Source organism: Anguilla rostrata, chromosome 1 (assembly GCF_018555375.3).
Source record: "Anguilla rostrata isolate EN2019 chromosome 1, ASM1855537v3, whole genome shotgun sequence".
NCBI lineage: Eukaryota > Metazoa > Chordata > Actinopteri > Anguilliformes > Anguillidae > Anguilla > Anguilla rostrata.
This window is the reverse complement of record NC_057933.1, coordinates 35767773-35777680: the sequence shown is the minus strand read 5'-3', so window position 1 is coordinate 35777680 and position 9908 is coordinate 35767773. Positions and strand designations below refer to the sequence as shown.

Below are 9908 nucleotides of genomic sequence, written 5' to 3'. Positions count from 1 at the left end.
ATCTGTGTCATGATACAGAACCCTGTCAGGCAATTTGTCCATGAGGTTGTAAAGCTCAAGGCGTGCGTAAGCGGTGGTGAATGCCGCTATAAGCACATTACTGTATTTTGGTGGTTTTGAGAAACCCTTGGCATAACACCACTGCACAAGGGCCACATCCTCTGTAATAAATGAAAAATGTGAGATGTCATACTCTTTGGAAAACATGTACAACAGAAACTGCTCCGGGTCATGGATCAAGGCGGTGTTAACTTGGTTTGTTCTCTGACCGAATTTACCCCAAAGGCTGTTCAGAAAAAGTTTAGAAATTTGTCTTTTGGCTTTATTGACACAAATTTTGCTGGGGTCTAAATGTATACCCTCCTTTTCCAAATAACTCTGCATGTATCTATCTTTGTCCAAATCATTAGACACCCATGAAGGGTACCCAGAGGCTTCCTGTTTACCCTTTAAATGGGTGTTTATGTAGCTGCTAAAGAGAGAATCAGAGCGCTGTGGGAAATGCCAAACTTCAAAAATCTTGGCAACCTGGTACCCCTTCTCAACAGCCTTGGCTAGTTCGATACTACACCAGACTCCGGTGAGAGAACGCTCCTCGTCAGAATGTACACATTTGCCTTGATGTTCAGACACGGCGCAGGACCTGCAGAGGGGAAACATTAATTTTCCAGACACCCTGTAAGGTAGCACGGGTAGGTAAAGATCCCTAGGTGGGTATATTTTGGCTTTGATCAGACCAAAATAGTTTTCGATCGGTTCAAAGTCACGGAAGATGATGGTGGGGTGATCTGTAGGGTAGACTTTAGTCTTGTTCACAAAAGGGTAGAGACTGGTAAAATCATAGTAATGTATCTGCTCATCTTCTTGCACCTGATATTTAAGCCGAAGAGCATTAGTTCTACCGCCAAACAGATCATCACGTGGCTCCAGACGTTCTGGATAATCAGAACAACGCAGGAATGTCTGTACCTCGGGGCTCTCCTTTTTTAGTCTCACTCATTCGTGCTCCCACAAAACAACCACATGCAGATTGTAGGTGTTACGCAGAATATCAATTTTTTCTTGAGATTTTCGATACATGGAGCCAAAATCTTGTTTTGTGAGCGGATTAATGGTGTTTGCATCAAAACACTGAGGACAACCATGGAACAGACAGCCGAGGAACTCAAAGGCTGTACGTACACCCCCCACCTCTGAATACCCGTCTAAAAAGTACTGGCCCAAATTTAACCTCCCCCGGTTCAAAGCATGCTGTATGAAAACATTGTCACGATGGCTCAGATATTCTAACCACTGAATTGCCGGTGTTTAAAAGACTTTTGCTTGAGAATGTAATTGTCAGGCGTAGTGATAGCCAGTGTGTCTTTGGGCAAAAACTTGTGCAGAATTGTTTCATGCATACAGAAGCTATTGTAACACCCTGAAAAGGGTCAAGACCGGTGCAGCTGAGTACCTCGCGTCTAAATCTCAGACACCCCCCCGCAAAATGACCACGTCATTAATACAATACTCAGACATCTCCTTGCGAAAGTCAAACACCCTTCCAGATACGGTTGCGTACCATTGCATGAACTCAGACCTCTCCTTTTCTGACATGGTGTTGTAACCATAGTATAAAGGTGGTGGGTACGGGCCTGTATAATTCTGATTAGCGACGGTGTTCCAAAAGTGTGGAAAGTAGCCCTTTTTGGCATTTTCAAAGCCTAAAGCCAATGGCATGGCGCTCAGCTTCATTGTGAGGAAGCTGAGAGAATCTATGTACCGCTGTTCAAATGCATCATCGGTGATACAAAGCAGTTTGCTGCCTTGAGCTATAATGGATGGTGTGACGCCTTGTTTAATTAAGTGTTGCATGATTAGGTAGCCATCATAACCCTTCGAATTGTGTGCAATAAATGTGTACCCTTTGTATTTCGGGGTACGGTACCGACGGGTAAAGGCCTCCACACAACCGTCACCTGCTGCTGTCCAACGCGCCCCGTTAAAATCAATACAGCATATAAAATTAACGACGTGTACACCGTCATCCTGTCGGGACTCAAAATCATAAAAAACATAGCGCTCGCTCGGTTGTTCAGGTTTGACTTGCTGAATGTAACAAGCATGTCTACTATCAGCAACCAGCTCATCATTACAGTTGACGCAACGCCGCACACTACAACGATGTGGTACAGGTTTTTTAGAACTGATGATGTACATCCTGCCACACTGTTCGCAATACTTGTGTGTGTCGCATGGGGCGCTCATTTTACACGTAGCATTATTCATTTTGGTGACTTTATGCGCTGTGTAACAAAAGGCGGACCGACATATACGTCTACAGTCTTTACACATTACCGATTTTAAAGGGTGCGAAGAACATTCAGCACTAAAACAAACATTACAGTAGTATTTGCATCGGTGGTTAGCTTTTGCTGTGAAAGGTGTGTAACAGTAATCACACACGTACGCACTGCCTAAGAAACCTTTCAATGACTTTATACCAAAGTAATGTTCGTTTTCTAGGTACAAAAACACGGTTTTTGGATGCGGCTCTGGGTTTGTTTGAAATTTGCGAAAGACACTCTGAGCATTACGGTTCCACACAACAATTTTGACCTTTAACAGTTGTTCAAACTTTTGTATGTCTGAAAAAGACACCATATCCTGCACGCCCAGGCCTACAGACGTCTGCAAATGTATGGCGTCTTGCTCCACCTGCTCGAACGTGAATTCCGGGTTTAACATCTGAGACAAGCAAATGGCAAAGCAGAGGTTATTCTCAACATTGTGGCTTACAAATAGATGCCGTAGTTTTTTTCTTAAAACCTCATTTCTGAGACATGTGGCTATTTTTCTACGGGTACCACCATTTGGGTTTTGAACTATCTGAACCACCAGTTCCAATGTATCATCAGAAAGGATTTCAAAATTGCTCTGAACCAGATCCCCAACCATTCCCAAAAATGTGTCCAGATCCACACTAGCGCCATTAGCAATTATGGACACACCCTCAGACAGGGAGTCACCACGCAACTCCAGCTGAATCACGTCATTGGGTCTAGCCAGCTGCATAGCTCTATGCAATACATGATCAAGTAAGTTTAGCAACACATTATAGAAGTCCTCATAGCTGTCCATGTCGTGCAAGGATGCAAAGTTAAACCGTTGCCTAATTTCGACACAATTAAAGGAGGGCCTTTGCACCACTACCATGTCAGGAACACAAGTCACCACACCATCATCATCATCATTACTATTAGCAGCGGCAGCATGCACATCGTCAGAAACTTGTGGGTTATCAGAGGTAGGCGTTAGTGGTGATTCATTAAGATTCCCCCCTTCCTGGTTTAGTCGCTCTAAAGCATCGTTCAGAAAACCAAGAGAGTCTGCTGCAGGGGTTAGTGCACCATCACCGGCGGTAAGGTTTGCCAAAGCCTCGTTCAACCGATCAAAGTAATCACCAGCCATTTCATGCATGTCGTTAGTGTCATGGTTAATATTGTTAACAAGCTGTAGCAGATTTGGGTTTATAAAAACATTTGGAATGTTTTCAGCAGCTTGTGGGCTGTTGTTTTGAGTTATAGCTTGAATTGCATGTAAAATTTGTGAGTTAATGTTCTCTGTGCTGTGTGCCCTGCCTAACTGCTCTGGTTGTTGCCTCTGTGCCATTTCTAATATTTCTCAAAGATTGTCTGAAACACCTTAAGCCGTTCTGACAAACGATACTCAGACTCCTTCAGCACTGCGAGACGCTGTTCAAACAGATGAGACTCAGACTCCTTCAACACCGCGAGACGTTGTTCAGCCAAATGTAACTCACGATTGAAGATTTTCAGAGCTTCCAAATGGGCTGGGACCTTAAAGGGCCGTCTTTCGGTGTCCCCTGGCTTCTGGAGAATTGTTTGGGCCGCTGGTTGCTCCTGGAGATGTGATTCTCGGGCCTGTTGTTTTCTTTCCTCAGCACTGCTGTCCTCTCTGTGTCCAGGGGCTTCCTCAACTGTTTGCTCCTGGAGGTGTGATTCTCTGGTCTGTTGATTGGTTTCCTCAGCTGTTACTGCAGAAAAGCACCAATATTTAGCCGCTTTAGTTTCAAACCATACTTTTCATCAAAAAACTTTCAAGTACCACAAGTTCTTAATAGACTTACCGCACTCTTCAATCTGTATAGGTTTTTGTGCTGTGATCTGTTTCACCACCGTTTCTCCCAAGGCCCTCTCTGCCACGTGGTTCTCAGTACCTGATTCTGTGGAAATAGTTTCATTTTTTTTTGTCTAAATTGCATACAAAACAACAATATGGTGACAAAGATATTTGAAATAATTCTCACCGCTAAAAAGTCTCCTTTTTTTGTTGAGCTTTAGGCGGGATTTTTTCCCCTCTTCAAAAGTTTTTTCTGGTTCTTCTGGCCCTGTATAAGGAAGAATATCTGTAAATAACTGTAAATCCTTCAACCAACATACTAAACAGTTTAAAGAAAGGATTCTTACAAATAAGTGTAGGTGTCGATAAGCTTGCGCTCTCCTCGGCAGGATTGATCCGCACTTGCTCTGGTGTTTGTGGATTCGTTGGTAGACTTGGCACCAGCTCTTCATCAGTTGTCAAGATCTCTAGAACTGGTAAAAAGTCATCCTGTTTTATAAGCAAACTCAAAAGGAGGGCCCATGAACAGTGTTGTTGTTAATGCATATGTAAATTGCTGACCCACCTTCGTTCATGACTTGAGTGCTGGGCGTATCTGTTTAAAAAAAAAAACAAAAAAAAAAACTTTAGCTTTAACAGGCTTTTGCGTTAAGTGTATTTATTTCAGAGAATTAGAAAAAGAAACTCAAATAAATGTGGGTACTCACATGATGCAGAGTAAAAGTCGACTCCAGCCATTCTTGCTTCTCTCCAAAGTAAAGGGTCCTGGGGCCTAATTTATGGATGGTGTGTAACCCCAAACCCCCACCCTTGACACTTTTAGGGCGGTGTCTCAATGAAAAATAAAATATTTAGTTATAAACAGTAGTTTGAAATACACTGCTTTACAAAATCCTGTATAATTATTCAATAAGATTTTGACCTCGTTCAAATATTTTGCAACCTATAGATACCAAACACATCTATATAGCACCTAACGTGTACAATTTTAAACCTTTTTAAAGACTTAAAAATGAAGTAGCTAGTATCCCCATGTTTTCTTTCTGACATGGGGTGTATAAAAAAAAAAAAACCCTATTATCCCTATTATCTTTTCATTTATAGAACCATCAGCGCACTCGCACCGTTGGAAAAGCAGGGATGCCTGTGCCTTCTGCATGGATTCACAGAAGCTAGAGCACACCATAAACATCCATTTGTACCAACACGTGATGTCAATGTAAGCTTTAGCTAAAAATATTTTTAATACATTTTATGAAGATCAGTGTAATTATTCAATATGTTTTATACACACTTATATGGTATCTAACGTGTGCAATCTCCACTTAAACCCCTTTTTAAAGGCTTAAAATGCGAGTAATATTATGAAATAGACTCTAATCAAGCTGTTTGTTGAAACACTTTAGGGCTGTGGCTGTATTCAGAGAAAGAAAAGACATAAAACATTATCCTTGTGGGAAATTTACCGTTTACCACAGGGCCCGTGCTCCACAGGCTACCCACATCAGTCCTGCCACATCCCACACACTCTAAAAACTAAGTGTCGGGGGTACTCCCCCCCCCCCCCCCTCCCTGATGAACATGGTGTCTGCAGCAGCCACAACCCCCACCCTTTCCCCATACCCTTCTCCCTCACCAACCAAACCATAGCAGAGTCCAAAAGGTAAAACTAATCAATCAAATCTTGACTGTATGGATATCATAGAAAATCGGATCATATCAGGGGGGCATGGGGCGTGGTATCGATCAATCATTATTTTTGACAGAATGGGCATCTTATTTTCTCTCTCTTATATACATACACAGCAATGCAAATTGGATATTGACGCCTATTCATTTGGAGGAATATTTTGGACAAAATTAATAAATAAATAAATACATCATGAAATGTGAGCATAAATAATTAAATACATCATGAAATACATGTTTCCAAGTAAAACAGTGGCTGTGACAAAGGGTGCGGTGGCGTAAGTATAAACACATGAGAAACGCAGCTGAAATATGCCCAGTGTATGTACTTACGGATTTGACGGCCATCCTACGGCCATGTACTGTTCTGTCCTGCTCCGTTTTCTGTTATTTCGTCGAGATGAACTTTTAGTGTTTGTATGGTTTATAAGGCATTTTGATGGGCTTATGTGCAGGTAGGAGTCCTCTTTGCTGCTAAGCTAGATCAGTGACCTTACTTGAGAAGTGGAAGTAGGCTAGTAGAACCGGAACACTTGATAGTGGAGAATAGGAGCAGAAGCATATGTCCGAGCAATCTTTGCGTATGAAAATAATAGTATGAGAGAAATGAGGAGAAATTATGAAATTGAGTAGTTGAAACAATATGTTTTTAGCAGAATGGGCATGTAGGTGAAGGTTGACATGATCACAGACTATAGTGCAAAGTAAATTAAGTGACCATGAGCGAGATGAGTTTCCTTATCGAATGGTATATATAACAGACGGTATACAGAATCACTCATTAAAGTGGTGGGTGAAGTAACATGTGATATTGTGTAGGAAATGTACTGCACTGATGTACTTTTCTCATGTTCAGTACTAGTAGCTATAATTATGATTGAGTCATGATTTTAAATGTATGTTTTAATGGGGAGTTGCAGACAGTACATACGTAGTAATTGTTTGTGTGTGGGTAGATAGAGAACAGGGCGAGGTAACATGAATGTAGAAACGTGGCGTTTGCTGATAAGAACGTTTTCTACAGTAGCCAAGTGAATAAATACAGTTAGTAGAAATGGCACAGTGGTCAGCTGGTGTAACTTTTTAAGAAAATCAATACATTTACCATCATGAAATGCATATGGCTGGCCGTGAGTGACTTTTGGTAAAGCAAATATAAGTGTCAGAAAACAGTGTAAAATATGAAAATATCTGCATGAGGGCGAGGCGGGAGTTGATCGTTCGACCTCTGGCTTTCCAGTGCGTAACTTTGTAGTGCGCCACCATGACATAACTGTTCAATGCGTGAAATTTCATGGTCAAACCTGTCCGTGGTTTTAAAAAAGAACACAGGCCAGTAAGCACAGCTGAGCTCCGGTTGAATCCATATGGCCTGGCGATATTGGAGCCGGTTAAGTGAACGTGCAGATGGTATATCATAATACAGTGTGTATGTTGGGTGAACGCCGGGTATATGTGGTGCAAAGGCAATAATTGAGAAGTAATAAACAATTATTAGTGAGGAAAAAAGCAGGTTAAAGAAACTTGTTCCAGGCGGGGCTTGAACTTATGACTTCATGATCTGTAGACTGTGATAACCGGACATAGTAGTATACATGATCCTCCGACTAACATTTGTGTGCATTTCATAGAAAATTTCGAAGTTGCGTCGTGGGGGGAAAAAGAGCAAATTTATCGCAAAGGTGTGCTGGGAAGCATGGGAAAGCTATGAGAAATCAATTTGGCTGTGGCTGGTAAAAAATTAATAAGTGAAACATAAAAATACACAAATAAATTGATTCTTCAGGAATCTGATTTTTAGCATAAATGTAAGTGTGCCATTTCTCAAAGCCAAACAATTTGATCTTATTTCCATCCGGAGGGATAGTGCAGAGAGAAGAAGCAATGGAGGGAGCAATGTGGCTTGATACCTACCGATTACGTTTGCCTTGCACTGGCATTGACTTGAGTCCTGGTGACAGGTAATATCTGCCTGTACATTCCCGGTGGCATTGCAGTTACAGATGCTCCAGCCACCAGGGTGCACAGGCTGCAGCTTGTAGAATCCATGTTGGCAGTGATTGCACTGTCTGCCAGACAAATGTCTCTTGCACTTACACTGCCCCCAACCTGCAGTGGGAAGGAGTGAAAAAAAACATGTGACTGCTCTCCAATTAGTCAACTTGTGCACTGTGCTATCTTAGATGGGCAGTCTACCCTCTGTCCTGGACCCTTTTTACTGCCATTGTCAAACTGACTGAGGGTTGAGGCATAGGTTGTGACACCCAACCACCAAAATTTTTGTTTCTTTGTTTGTTGTGGCTTATTTGCTGTATAAACCTTAAGTTGTTGTGTATACCCTACATAGTGTGCAATGTGTTCATTGTTATGAAGCTCTTTGTCAAATCATTATGAAGGAGATTAGGCTATATTTGATATTTGAGTTCCGGGTAGCAGCCACAATCAACTCAACATATCACAAACCACAGTGTAGGTAAAACAAAGAAAGGAATCATAAGTAAAAACTGAGGAAGAAAATAGTGGAGACAGGAAGTGAAGCCTGAGGTGCTCATCCAGGGATATAATCAAAACACAATCCCTTTGGCCTGTGTTCAATGAATGCTTTTACATACAGTGCAGTTCGAAGTATTTGTTTTTTTGGCTCTGTGCTGTAGCACATTGGATTCAAAATAAAATAAGTATGGTTGAAGTGCAGAATGTCACCATTCATTTGAAAGTATATACATCCATATCAGGTGATCTGTGTATGAATTGCAGCCCTTTATATGCATAGCCCTCATTTTAGGGAATAAAAAGTACAAATTAACATAATCTGAAATAAAGTTCTCATATTTAGAAATCCGTTGCAAATCCTTTGCATTTGATGACTGCCTAATGTTTCATAGGCATTAACAGGCACTGGCTATCCTCTCTGGTGATGCTCTGCCAGGCCTGTACTGCAGCCATCTTCCTATTCATTTCTGGGTAATTTTGCTTCAGTCCTGTCTTCAGAAAGTGAAACACATGTCCAGTTGAATTAAGAACGGGTGATTGACTTGGCCAGTGATGGGTTATGATTAAAAAGTTGACTTACAGAAAATGTTATGTAACCAATTATATTACATTACATTACATTTATTTGGCAGACACTTTTATCCAAAGCAACGTACAAAAAGTGCATTTCATGGTCATAGACAACTACTAAACACAGGTTCAGTAAGGTACAATACTTATTTTGTACAGCTATTCCTAGCCAAGAACACAGTTTAGTTCACACAGTGAACACTATTCTGACCTAACCTCTGCAAAGCCAACTAGGCAGAAGAATGAGCTACAGTATTAGGACAAATACAAATTACCAAAAAGTGCTGGGATGGGGCAACATGTAACAAGTGTCATAAAAGGGGGGGGGGGGGGTGGATTTAGAGTGAAATATACAGCGTGGTGGTGGTTAGTCTAGGTATAGTCTGAGATGAGGAGATAAAATCCAGCGGTGGTATATATCAAGTGTTTATGGGTTTAGAGGACCTCTAGACCTGCACGGTCAGCCTTGGTATAACTGTTGATTGGCTAGTAATGGAATCTTTGCATATAATGATTAAATGAATCGCATAGGCTGGGACGACAGTTCTTTGTCTCTGAAAACTGTATAAACTCATATATTGGACTTTATATTTTCGAAGACTGTACTTGTACCTCTTCCCGACCGGTCATATTATTAAATTATATAAAGGAGCCCCTAACTCTGTCATTTGTTATCTTTATATTCAACACCATCACTTTTGTTAAGAAATCCCTACACCAGTGAAGAACATTCCACTTTTTGGCCCTAAAAACACAAGGTGAAACTATGTTCAATGAGTTTTGTGGCATTTAGTTGAAACTGAGCAGATGTTTGTGTACAATTCAGAATTCATCCTGCTGCTGATGTCAGCAATGACATAACAAAGACAAGTCAGCTAGTTTCAGTGGCAGCCATACATGCCCTAAACGTAACACTACCTCTACCATGTTTCTTTATTCTTTTTTTGCCATTTTTCTCCCATTTTCTCCCCAATTTAGTCGTTATACCAATTCCCCGTGTGAATCATGGTCCTGGTCGATGCACTATCCTCTGT

The 9908-nt window shown here is 41.2% G+C and overlaps 1 long non-coding RNA gene across 1 annotated transcript; it reads right to left on the bottom strand.

Moving 5' to 3' along the window:
- Nucleotides 1-2774: 2774 nt before the first annotated feature.
- LOC135241865 (uncharacterized) lies at nucleotides 2775-5101 on the bottom strand. The gene is made up of 5 exons (XR_010326138.1): nucleotides 4688-5101; nucleotides 4470-4595; nucleotides 4310-4390; nucleotides 4130-4225; nucleotides 2775-4036 (listed from the first exon to the last, which is right to left on the bottom strand). It is a non-coding gene; the product is annotated as an uncharacterized LOC135241865 (long non-coding RNA).
- Nucleotides 5102-9908: the final 4807 nt, after the last annotated feature.